General features: G+C 38.4%; 1 pseudogene; it reads right to left on the bottom strand.

The window, feature by feature from the left end:
- Positions 1–7787: 7787 nt before the first annotated feature.
- Positions 7788–14122, bottom strand: part of LOC101416429 (THUMP domain-containing protein 1 pseudogene) — a 98695-nt pseudogene continuing 92360 nt past the window's right edge.

Here is a 14122-nt window from a genome sequence, read left to right as displayed (position 1 = left end):
CACCATAGAAATAGAGTATCATTAGAGGATTCTTTGAAAAACTGCATGTCAACAGAAAGGACAATTTAGATGAAATGAGACAAATACCGAGAAACACACAAGCAGCCTACATTGACAAAAGAAGAAATTGATGATCTCAACAATCTAATCACAATTAAAGAGATAGAATCAGTCATTAAAAACCTCCCAGTTAAAGAGAGCCCTGGACCAGATGGCTTCACAGGTGAATTCTACCAAATATTCCAGAAAGAACTAACAGCAGTATTGCTTAAACTCTTCCAAAAAATAGAAATAGAAAGAACCTTGCCAAACACATTCTATGATGCCAACATTAACCTAATACCAAAGCCAAACAAAGACACCACTGGAAAGAAAAATTACAGACCAATCTCCTAATGAACCTAGATGCTAAAATCCTCAAGAATATACTTACTAATCTTATTCAACCACACAACACACGAATTATACACCATGACCAAATGAGTTTCATACCTGGTATGCAAGTATGGTTCAGCATAAGAAAATCAATGTAATACACCACATAAACAATTGAAGGAAAAAAAACCACAGGGTCATATCCATAGATGCAGAAAAAGCTTTTGACAAAATACAACACACTTTCCTAATAAAAACACTTCCAAAGATAGGAATACAAGGAAATTTTCTTTACACAATAAAGGGTATATATGAGGAACACAGAGCTAACATCATTTACAAAGGCAAAATCCCAAAATCATTACCTCTAAGATCAGGAACAGGAAAAGGATGTCCACTATCACCTCTCCAATTTAACAGTGTGTCCAAAGTACTTGCTCAAGCATTGAGCAAGAACCAGATATAAAACTCCTCCAAACTGGAAAAGAAGAAGTCAAAATTTCATTATTTGCAGATGACATGATCCTTAAAAATGGAAATTCCTGAGAAAACTTCAACAAAGCTTCTAGAACTTATAAATGACTGCAGTAAAGTTGCAGGGAATGAGTTCAATGCATAGAAATCAGTAGCATCTCTCTACACCAGTAATGAGCAATCAGAGGAGGAAATCAAGAAACAAAGAACATTACAATTGTAAATAAAAAAATAAATTCTGAGGAATAAATTTTACTCAAGATGTAAAAGACTTATACACAGAAATCTACACAACACTGTTAAAGAAATCAAATAAGACTTAAATAAATGGAAGAATATCCCCTGTGCATGGATAGCAATACTAAATATCATTAAGATGTCTCTCCTACCCTAACTGAATCTACAGATTTAATGTAAAACCAATACGAATTAACAAAGCATTTTTTAAAGAACTGAAAATGCTAACTATGAAATTATTTTGGAAAGGAAAATGGACCCAAATAGACAAAGACATTGAAAAAGAAAAATGAAATAGGAGAAATCACACTACCTGACTCTAAAACATACCACAAAGCTATAGTGGTCAAAAGAGCATGGCATTGGCACAAGGATAGATATACTGACTAATGGCATCTAATTGGAGTTCTGATATAGATCCTCACATAGACACACATCTGATATTTGACAAGGCCATCAAGTCCACTTACCTGGGAGTGAATGGCCTCTTCAAAAAATGGTGCTTGGAAACCTGGATATCCATATGCAAAAGAATGACAGAGGACCATCTCACAACTTATACATAAATCAACTCAAGGTGGATCAATGATTTAAATATATGAGCCGAGACCATAAAGACCTTAGAAAATAATGTATGGAAGCATCTAGAGGACTTTGTAATAGGAAATGGTTTCATGAACTTCACACCCAAAACATGAGCAGAAAAATATATATATATAAATAAACAAGACCTCCTCAAAATTAAAGCCTTTTGCTCCTAAAAGGACTCTAACAAGAAAGTTAAAAGATAGCCAACCCAATAGGAGCAAATGTTTGGTAAAAATACATCTGATAGGAGTCTAATATCCACAATACAAAAAGAAACCCTATACCTTGAAAATAAGAGGACCAACAATCCATTTAAAAATGGACAAGATATTTGATCAGACGCTTCTCCAAAGAAGAAATACAAAAGGCTAAAAAGTACATGAAAAGATGCTCAACATCACTAGCTGTTAGGGAAATGCATTCAAAACTACAACGAGATACCATCTTACACCCATTAGACTGGTGGCTACTTAAAAAACAGATGAATTGTATCCACCATCCATGTGGAATCTAAACCCCTCTTTTTTTTAAATTATTTATTATTTTTTTTTAAATTACATTATGAAAAATATGAGGTCCCATTCAACCCCACCGCCCCCGCCCCCCACTTCCCCCACAGCAACACTCTCTCCCATCATCATGACACATCCATTGTACCTGGTAAGTTCATCTCTGAGCATCACTGCACCCCATAGTCAATGGTCCACATCATAGCCCAGACTCTCTCACGTTCCATCCAGTGGGCCCTGGGGGGATCTATAAGCCATCCCAGGTCCACAAGATGGAGGAATAGGGTATGGATTAGAGTGAACTTACTTGTGTTCTGCTGGGGAACTATTGTGATTAGTAAGGGAAGAAATCGTAATAGTGATGTGGAGAGGGTGGCCACGGTGGCTGCTGATGGTTGGGAGAGGGAAGAAGAGATACGGTGTGGGGGCATTTTCAGGATTTGGAGTTGTCCTGCAGGGGCAGTTGCTGGACGTTTTGTGTCCTATCATGGTCCAATGGGTGGACTGGGGGAGAGTGTGGACTGCAATGTGGACCTCTGTCCATGTGCTGCAGCGGTTCTCCAAAATGTATTCAGTGGGTGCAGCGGATGTGCCACAATGATGGAAAAGTTTGTTGATGTGGGAGGGGAGGCATGGGTGGGGTGGGGGGGTATATGGGGACCTCATTTTTTAAATGTAACATTTAAAAGAAAATAAAGAAGAAATAAAAGTAAAAAAATAAAAAATTAAAAAACAGATTCCATTAATAGTAAAATGGAATATAGTGATGTGTTTAAAGGTTAGATATAGAATACATAGTAATTTAGATAAATTAAATAAACGAAAAATAAATTGGGGTATCAAAAAATGAAAAAATGAAAAAATGGAAAATCTTTGTTTTTGACATTTTGCCTTTCATCACTGCTATAGGGGTTGCCCTGTGTGTACAGTGGCAAGGCAATTTCTTCCATTTCTTCCTCAGTGTCTATATCCTTTCTTTTTTTTTCTAATTACTAAGTTTGTCTTCACATAAGTTTTAGATCACAGTAATTCACATATACAATATACGGTACTCCCCCATATCCAACATCAAACTCTTTGTCCCTTATTGTGATTATTAAGGGAAGAAATTGTAATATTGATGTAGAGAAAGTGGTCATGATAGCTGCTGATGTTAGGGAGAGGGAAGAAGAGATTTGATATGGGTGCATTTTCAGGATTTGGAGTTGTCCTGGGTGGTGCTGCAGGGACAGATGCTGGACATTGTGTGTCCTGGCATGGCCCACTGGGTGGAATGGGGGAGAGTGTAGACTACAATATAGACCACTGTGAATGTGGTGCAGAGGTGCTTCAAAATTAATTCACCAGGTGCAGTGAATGTGCCATGATGATGGAAGAGGTTGTTGATGTGGGAGGAGTGGGGTAGGGAGTATATGGAGACCTCATATTTTTTAATGTAACATTTTAAAAAAATAAAGAAGAAGAATAAAAGTAAACAGACTACAATGTTGGAGAGGATGTGGAGGAATGGGAAATCTCATCCACTCTTGGTGGGGATGCAGAAGGATCCAGCCATTCTGGAAGACATTTTGGCAGTTCCTCCAAAATATAGCTGTAGATTTACCACATGACCCAGTAATTCCACTGCTGGGTATATACCCAGAAGAACTGAAAACATGCACACGATCTGATATACGCCCACCAAAACTCATAGTAGCATTATTCACTATTGCCAAACATTGGAATCAAACCAAGTGCCCAGCAACAGATGAATAGATAAACAAAATGTGGTAAATACATACAATGAAATACTCCTCAACTTTAAGAAGGAATACAGTATTAACACATGGGATAACTCCATCACCAAAAAGTATTTAACTGTCACTTAAAATTCTCTGAACAGTTATTTTGCAGCAGTCTTTGATATCAGTCTCTTCCAGCCTCTCATAATCTTTGTACGCTGGAGGAATACTTCAAATAACATTCAAATTCAGGGAACCTCTTCAGGGAATGCGCATGGTATGTTAGCGCGAGCATCAAGTTTTACATATAAGGATACTCTCATTTCACTGAAATCCAGAAATTATCAGACTAAAGCTTACAGAGTTCTTCCTCTTCTCTCAAAGAGAAAGTTGCAGGCTGAGCGAAAGATTTAGAGAAAGAGTTCCTCACCCAGTCATAGACTAGTGTTGCAAAAAGGAAAGGGAAGTACTGTTTCACTTGGTTTTGTAGTTTTTCTCAGTGGTTTTAAGTAAGGCTTGAGAAATGTTGCTATCCTTCATTCTCAAACCAGGTTGGCCATGGAAGCATGTCACAAGTTCCTCAGATGATGTGATTTTCACAAAGTCCTTTGTTTTTGTTCTTTAAAGATTTATTTTTTTATTTCTCTCACCTTTCTTCCCCCATTTTCTGTTCTCTGTGTCCATTCACTGTGTGTTCTTCTGTGTCTGTTGCATTCTTCTCAGCGACACCAGGAATCTATCTCTTCTTGTTGCACCATCTTGCTTTATCAGCTCTCCATTTGTGCAGTGCAAATCCTGGGCAGGCTGTGCTTTTTTCTTGCTGGGTGGCTCTCCTTGCATGGGTCCACTCTTTGCACATGGGGTTCCCATTGCATGCATAAGCACTGCATGTGGGCCACTTCATCACGGGTGTCAAGAAGCCCTGGGTTTGAACCCTGAGCCTCCCATAAGGTAGGTGGATGTTCTATCAGTTAAGCCAAATCTGCTTCCCTCAAAGTCCTATCAAATCTTAGAATCCTGTTGCTTTAAATCTGGCCTGTTAATTTCTTGTATGTACTCTGGCAATCCAACTTTCGGCTCAGTCACTCTCTTCAAAACTCTTCCTCTCTGCCTACAACTGCAAATAAGAAAATCACATCCATCAACCATGTGGGATCTAAGCTCCCTCTAAATTTAGAGGTGCAGTGGATAACACCATCCCAGTGTCCAGAGGATAGAGGAACAAAATATGGATTTGAGTGGACTTACTGATATTTTGCTGTAGAACTATTGCGACTAGTAATGGAAGAAACTGATTTGGAGAAAGTGGACAATATAGTTGCTGAAGACAGGTAGAGGGAAGAAGAGATGCAATATGGGGGCATTTTTGGGACTTGGAGCCATCCTAAATGACATTGCAGGGTCAGATGCTGGGCATTATATATCCTGCCATAACCCACTGAATGGACTGGGGGAGAGAGAAAACTACAATGTAAACTATAATCCATGTTGTGCAGCAGTGCTCTAAAATGCATTCACCAAATGCAATGAATGTGCCAGTGATGAAAGAGGTTCTTGATGTGGGAGGAGTGTGGGGGGGGGGTGGGGAATGGGGAATGCGGTATATAGGAACCTCATATTTTTTATTGTAACATTTTTGTGATCTATGTATCTTTTTAAAAGACAATTAAAAATATGTTACAATTTTAAAAAACCCTGTTCCTCTCATAAGTCACTGGCTTTCTGTATGTAGTGAGAAATTTATGTGCTCTGTCCATGTTATCATTGTTGTCTTTTTTGTTTTTTATAATACTTACATGCACAGGTCTTTAATAAAGTTAACTATTTTTTTTAAAGATTCATTTATTTATTTAATCCCCCCCTCCCCCGGCTGTCCGTTCTCTGTGTCTATTTGCTGTGTCTTGTTTCTTTTGTCCACTTCTGTTGTCATCAGCGACACAGGAATTGTGGGTGGCGCCATTCCTGGACAGGCTGCACTTTCTTTCGCGCTGGGCGGCTCTCCTTATGGGCGCACTCCTTGCACGTGGGGCTCCCCTACGCGGGGGCACCCCTGCGTGGCAGGGCACTCCTTGCGCGCATCAGCACTGCACATGGGCCAGCTCCACACGGGTCAAGGAGGCCCAGGGTTTGAACCGCGGACCTCCCATGTGGTAGACGGACGCCCTAACCACTGGGCCAAGTCCATTTCCCAAGTTAACTATTTTTATAACATGATTCAGAACTTTCCTCATCTCCAAATTTTTAATAGCAGCAGATCTCTGAAGAAAGAAGCATGCTGCAATGTCAATGACAGGATTTTCTTTTTTTATGAGGTAATACTTCTCATGGAGCCAAACACTGCACCAACAGCATATATGGCAGAACTTTGGCTTCCATATATGAAGACACTACATTAAATATATATTGTCATTTGCTTCAAGCAGCTTTGTGCAGCAGATAAAATTTTCTTGAATTTTACCATCATTTACAAATCTTATAAATGTTATAGCAGGACAAATATCAGTGAAATCTGTTGATTCATCAACCCAGAAAGAGACTCTATTCCATTTTGGTTATTTACAGAAACCTCTTCAGTGTCATGTGATTTATCATCAATAAGTCAACTTACTATATTGAGAATAAAGTCTTTTTATTCTATTCACCTATTATTTTAATGTTGGCATTATTAGATTCCCACCAACTATATAAACTTTTCTTTTCTGGGGTAAGTTCTGTTACAAAATAACTTGCTTCCTAAACCTTTTCAATGCATGTGACTTTTAAAACAAAACTTTAATCTGTTTTAATATTCCAGTAGCCATTTAGAATAATATATTCACTTTTCAAATGCCTATGATTGATAGTTACAATTATTGGGTCAATTGTTGGATTTGAAAGTGTATGCCACAGACATTGCACAATGGAAGAAGACAGCTTGGAGAACACAAAAATCCTGGGATAAGTAGCTTTCATTGTGAAGACACTTTCTTTGTGTCCCCTGTTGCACAATTGTACTGAAGTAACTCAGGAGACTATAATTATCCATCACTAACCTTATCAGAAATATCTGTAGATCTATACCTACAATGATCCTCTTTTATAACAGACTTTGTCTTCAAATATTGTAGCATTGGACCATCAGATTTGTTTGTAACAAACCAATGTTAAGTGTAAACTACAATGTAAACTATAATCCATGCAGCATAGCAACGCTCCAAAATGCATTCACCAAATGCAATGAATGCGCCACAATGATGAAAGAGGTTGTTGATGTGGGAGGAGTGGGGGTGGGCTTGAGGTATGTTATATTTTTTAATGTAACATTTTTTGTAATCTATGTATCTTTAAAAAAAGACAAATTAAAATTTAAAAATAAAATATAAAAACAGGCATAGCATCTAAGAAACTTCACAAAAATATACAAAAACTTCACAAAGTACTTCATTACTTACCTATACAAATCCACATTTTGGAAAGATTTACAATAAGATGACAGACATTTGAGTAGTGACATGTAAAAATTCCTTCCTTAGAAGGAAAATTTCCTCCTTATTTCCTATTACAGAGCTTGCTTGATACCAAGTCAGAGGGCAGTGTGTGAGGAAGGCTGGGAAAGGTATTCATGAGAGAGAGGTGAACATTATTGTCTTACCATCCCTCCCTTCATATAACACAGTGTTCACCAATAATCAAAAGCTTCCCCCTAACCCCACCAAATGCACATGGGCCTACCACACATTACCATACTGGGCTGAATGATCACTAACAAAATTGTTAGCAGAGCTGCTCATTATTCACAAATTAGGAGCACAGTGCACAAATTTCCAAAACAATATTTTCAGTCATAATTTTACATAGAACCCCAGTTATGAAACTCACCATCAATACCAAATGATTTTATTTCCTATGAAAGGTCATTTCCATTTGACTTGGATTCTTCTGTGATTTCACTTGCAAGTTCAGGTTTAACTTCTCCTTCATTCTCTAACCATGGCTCAGACTTTGGTTCTGTCTACCCCACCTCCTCACTATTCTCTGGTACCACCGGCTGGTTATTTTTTCCCTTCTGCTGGGTCACTTTGATTTGAATTATCACCAGATTCCAATTTAGCTTCTTTCCCATTTCCTTCTCATGCTGTCTAACTTGGTTTAAGCTGTCACAGGTCCTTAGCACTAATCATCATTTCCCGGAGATTGTATTTTCCAAAAAAAAGGTAGTCTTTCACATCACTCAGGCAACAGACAGATTTGATGATTTCCACAACCACTGTGTACTGTGAGTTGATATGATCCACTTTATTTTCAAAATTGAGGTGGCCAGCTCTTCCTTTGATAACTTCTTCTCTATTCATATAACTGTTATTTCAAGATTTATATACTATCTGAAATGTCCCTTTATTTGGAGCTTTAAACAAGAGTTTCAAAAATGTTTCTGCATACTTTTTCAATTCCTCTAAGAAAGCCTTGCATGTGCCAGAAATGGGTAATATTCATAGAATAACATGAGTCTTCTTCTTGGTTTTGTACATATTCTGAAAATCATGATGTACCAATTTCTCAGGTCCTATTTCCAAGTGTTCTAATGCAGACTGTATTATTCACTCCACTCTTCACTGGCTGGAATCTTTTTAGCTGCATTTCTGTAGATGCCTTAATGTCGCCAACTTCTTTCTTCAAGGCAGCTTACACATCTTCTTCTTCCACACTTCCACGGGGCTGCTGATCCTTCTTTGTAAACTTTCTAGCCCATACATATCATCGCCGTATTTGTTGAACAGAAAAGCCTGCTCTATGCACGTAAGCTCATTCGTGTTGCAGGTGATAAGTATGACCTGTAGTGCAGACGCCAGCTGTCGGGGCCCACTTGGCCTGCACGTACTGTGCCTTCCCTTTGCACTTCCATCTGCCAGACTGAAAAAGCTGCTGGGTGGGGGTCACCAGGATACGTGTGAACAGTGGCTAGCAAAACCTTGTTTTCCGTGGTTCCCGGGATCCTCACACCTGCTAGCGCTGGCTAGATACTAGTACACATTTTTACTGTAAGGTGAAACTCAAAATCATTTTTTGTTTTTGGTAGTTGGAGACTCTTAAGATCTTTTAAAAATAAATTTTCCTAGAATATACAAAAGAAAAGTTATTTTTAGTATGAAAAAAACATGTGTGTGTGTGTGTGTGTATATATATATATATATATAGTTAGTTAGTTTTATTTTTAAATTACCATAGAGGAATTTGAGTTGTGTTGGTGTACAGGTCTATGAATTTTAATTAGGGATAGAGTCATGTAACACCCACAAAATTAGGATACAGAACAATTCTCTCACCCCCACAATATCTCATGCTATCCCTTTGTAGTCACATTTTCCCCACTCTTAATCCCCACTGACCTGTTCTCTCTCACTTTAGTTTTGATTTTTGGAGACTGTTATATAAAAGAAATCATATAGTATGGCTATTTTCACACATGACTTGTGTGAAATGTCATGAGTCAATAACATGTTTCTTCCTGTTGCAGAGTAGTATTTCACTGCATTATGTACCACAATTTAGTGTATCTACTTAACCTTTGAAGTACATTTAAAGTGCATTTCTGTTGTTTCCAGCTTTTGGTGATTGGGAATAGAGCTAATAATAGTGTTCAGGATTTTGTAGGAACATAAATTTTCATTTCTCCAGAGTAAATACACAGGAGTGGGATTGCTGGGTGGCATAATAACTCTCAAAATCTTTTCTAGAATGGATGTACCATATTGCATTCCCACATGTAATATATAAAAGTCTCAGTTGCTCTGCATGTTCAATTACTTTGTAAGTTCAGATTTTTAAATTTTAGACATTCTCAGAGGTGTATGGTGGTATGTCACAATGGTTTTAATTTGCATTTTTAAATGACTAATGTTACTGAATATACTTTAAAATGCAAATTCTTTGTATAAGTAAAAATGTCGTACTATAGAATCTAAAAAGTTTTATGGCAGACTGTCCTGATAACACTCAATAAAGGAATATGAAGGTTCTTAGGAAAGAAAAATTCAGAAATTAATATAACAGCATTGAAAGCATGCAAATATTTTTAAAATCCTACTTTTCTTGCTCAAACCAAGCCTGTCAATCCTGAAACTGTAATCGCTCTAATTATTGGAAGAAAATCTTGAGGTGGATTCTTAAGATAGATATATGCATCTTTAAAAATCAGTTAAAATTAATATAAATGAATTAATACAATGAGGCATTCTAAATAGATAAAATGCAGAATGGCTAAAGATATTTGATAAGATAATAGCAGGTGATTTAAATATTCTTCAAAAGAGTCACACAAAATTACAGGAACAACATTTTTAAAAGCTAAATGAATACTTGTTAAAAAATGGAACTTCCAGTTGCTTATTTATTGAATTTGGTTTCCCAATTGATAGAGTTGATTACCACTCTTTAAAGAAATATTATGCTTGGGTGCAAATCTTAATATAGAGCATTATAAAGTGAATTCCTAATTGTGTATGCATTATATCCCTATAATGCAATGCTTCTGTCTTTATCTGTTCAAACACTGGAATAATCCAGAGAACTGAAATAGATATTTCATGAGGCAGCTTTTAATAATTTTTGATGATACATTCAGCTCCTAGACCCTGCCTGTCAGTTCTCCCCAATCTGCCTCAGAGTAGCTATTGGTGAACAGGATGAGAAGGGAACCTACATAAAAAGAGATGAAGAAAGGGAAGAAGTAAAGAAGTATTGGCTTTTTACACGACATATTTAAAATGTTTCTGGTTCCATGAAGTCCAAAGTACATTCTTGCATCATAACTAATTATTTAATGGCAATCACATATTTAATCATATTCTTCAAAATGTATGAGGGATATAACTTTGAATTAATTTCTACATATATTAAATAATGATAGTTCAAGTATAGGATATCAACTTCATGGAGAGATTTAAAATGTTAGAAGATTGCTCTTAAGCCAGCTATTAGGAATATTAGGGAGCTGTCTAATGTCATACAACAAACTAAAGAGTCACCATGTTTTCTAACATTAGCATAAACATTCCAGGGTGACTGTCATAGTGCTTCTTCATAATTAATAGCAAAATACTATGATGGGGGCACATGGTTGGGAGGGAATTCTCCAGGGCATGTATACAGGATTCATAAAAATGTTTGGATATTTTCATAGTAGCTACAGTTAAAAATGACAACTGAGGGAATGCTGACTTCCTAGCCAGGAGAGGTCTATCACTTTCTCCAAAATAACAGCAACAATCCCCAAGTGCAATGGCAAAGACAAATAAAGAAGGATGGTCCAACAATGAACCCTTGATACTGATCACTATGCTAATGAGCCTGTGCACCTGAAATATGAACTAGGCCTAGAGCTGTAGGGTGCCTAAGAGTTACCACCTGAGAGCCTCCATGTTGCTCAAATGTGGCCACTCCCTAAGACAAACTCAGCATGTAAATGAATTACCTTCCCCTCAACATGGGACTTGACTCCCAGGAATGAGCCTCCCTGGTGCTGAGGGATAACTATCAAGCACCTGCTGCTAATGTAACTAGAAAATACCTTGAATAAAAGGGTCAACTCAGACCAGAAGAATATCTCAGCATACATGTAATATCAGGTGTTAAAAATTGCTTTTTGTCCTTGAATAAAAGGGGGAAATGTAAAGGATAAATGATTTTATATGGTTATGAGTCTCCAAAAGAGAGTTAGGAGGTCATCAGAGTTGTCACAGTTATGCATGCCTCAGTTGGGCCCCAGAGACAGTCAAAGTAGATACAACCCTAGGTACTGGATCTCCTGAAGGCTACAGAGACCCACAGGTTCTAAGGTCATGGTGGATGGCACTGAGTTCAGTGTTATGTTAGGTGGCACTACTTTGGAATTTGTGTTCCTGAATGTGAAGGAGTTGAACTCAGATGTGACCTTTCTACACATGCCTCTTCTGTCACTTTTACTGAACCTGTGCTTGGTGCTTGGATTGGTGTATATTCACAGAACATGAATCTCTGGACTGTCCATGTGACAGCCAGGCTCTGAGCCTCAGAAGACTTGCAACTCCTACACTCTGGTTTATTGGATTTTCCCCAGCCTGCTACCAGGGAGGTGAAGAAGGTGAACCACCATACTAGGAAGCCAAGAGTGCCTACAACTGCAAACAGGAGAATTGCATCCATCATCCATGTGGAATCTAAACCCCCTCTCAAAATAGAGGTGGAGGGGACATAACCATCCCAGGGCCCACAGGATCGAGGAATAGAGTATGAATTAGAGTGGACTTACTGATATTCTACTATGGAGCTATTGTGATTAGTAATGGAAGAAAATGTAGCATTGATGTGGAGAAGGTGGCCACAGTAGCTGCTGAAGATAAGGAGAGGGAAGAAGAGATTTGATGTGGGGGCATTTTCAGGACTTGGAGTTGTCCTGGGTGGTACTGCAGGGACAGATGCTGGACATTGTATGTCCTGCCTTGGTCCACTGGGTTGAATGGGGGAGAGTATAAACTACAATATAAACCATTATCCATGTGGTGCAGCAGTGCTTCAAAAAGTATTCGACAAATGCAATGAATGCTCCATGCTGATGAAAGAGATTGTTGATGTGGGAGGAGTGGGGTGAGAAGGGTGGGGGCCATATGGGGACCTCTTATATTTTTTTGAATGTAACATTTAAAAAATAGAAATAAAAGACAATAAAATATGCTAAATATAAAAAACCTCATGTAAAACAAATATGGGTGATATTGCATATATGACTGTATTTACAAAATGTAAACAAAAATTTACTAGAAAGAAGGAAAAATAATAGCAGCTATGTATTCCAGGCAAGGCATAGAGAGAGTGAGAGGTAAGGAATTTTGTTTCTTTGTGTGTTTTCTTGTTGTTGTTTATTATCGGTTTTGTAATAATAAAAGTGTTCTGGGAGCAATTGGGGTAATGAATACACAAACATGTAATTACAATAAATACTATTGATTATACTCTTTGGATAGATTTATGCTTTATTAACATGTATCAATAAAATTGAAATAAAATGCTTAAGAAAAAAGCAATTGCATGTATTTAAAATAGTTTATCAGGGGTGGCACAAGATGTCATCTCAGTGCGGGCACCCTCAGCCTCTCTCCTGAAAAAAAATGGCTGAGTGGAGACAGAATCCTGCATGAGTGAGCAGTTTGGGGAACCCAGAAAGCAGAAGATTTCTGGACATTAACCTGGAGAGTGTGTGACAAAAGGAGTCCTTGCTCAAGGTAAAACCACGGGTTTCGGACACTAGAGTCGGAAGCTGTGGGAAGGCTAAACCCTTCCCCTAGGGATGATAGCCACAGCATTCCCTGAACACTGCCTGTCACATGGCAGCATTCTGGAGCCCCTTGTTGCCCAAACATGTGATCCCCAAACTATATCCCTGAACCTCGTGTTCCCTGAATCCCTCATTCCTGTTAACACACGTTCCCCAAACACGGGTTTCCTGAAACCGCATCCCCCCAAGCCCGCCTTCCCGGAACCCAGCACTCCCCCGAACCCAGGCATTCCCCTATCTCTCTTGTCTTTGTCAAATTCTGAGAGTGGGAGGGTTTTGGTGAGGAGTGCAGAGGGGCACAAGGAGGACAGGTTCAATTGTCTGGTTCTCCCTTTTTTTTGAGCTCGGAGGAGCATGCCAGCTGCATTAGGGAGAGGCTTCAAAGAGAGGAGATGTGAATCTGCTGAGAGACCCCAATTTACCTAAATGTCCTGGGATAGGGAAACTTGGTCTGGAAAAAGGTGGAGTCAGAAGATTAACTAGTCCCACACAGCACAACTAAGGGAGGGAAAGAGTGGAATGTGCTTGTTAGGCTTCCAAAGCATATTTACCATTCTCTCTCAAAGAAACTAAGAGTCATTATTTTCTGTGGTAATTTGGTTCACCAGGGTCCCATTTGAATCTTGGAGGGGAGCTCTCACATGGCCTTCCTGCTGTGTTGGGAGAGAGGCAGGTTAGGAAGGGAGAGATGCGGAAAGATAGACCCCTAAGAAGTTTATTCAATTGTACGGAGGATTCCTTGCTTGAGACCTTGTCTGGTCTTTTTTATTTATTTGTTTTCATATCTTTCCTTCCTCTTTATCCCCCCATGCCCCCCCCCCACTTTTCTTTTTCTTTTTTCTTTTTCTTTTTGCTTTTTCCTTTTTTTCCTTTTTCTTTCCTTTTTTTTCTTTCTTTTTTTCTATTAGGTGCTGCAGGCAGTCTTTCTT

Source organism: Dasypus novemcinctus, chromosome X (assembly GCF_030445035.2).
Source record: "Dasypus novemcinctus isolate mDasNov1 chromosome X, mDasNov1.1.hap2, whole genome shotgun sequence".
Classification (NCBI taxonomy): domain Eukaryota; kingdom Metazoa; phylum Chordata; class Mammalia; order Cingulata; family Dasypodidae; genus Dasypus; species Dasypus novemcinctus.
Note: the sequence above shows the minus strand (reverse complement) of the source record. Positions and strands in the feature narration are given on the sequence as shown.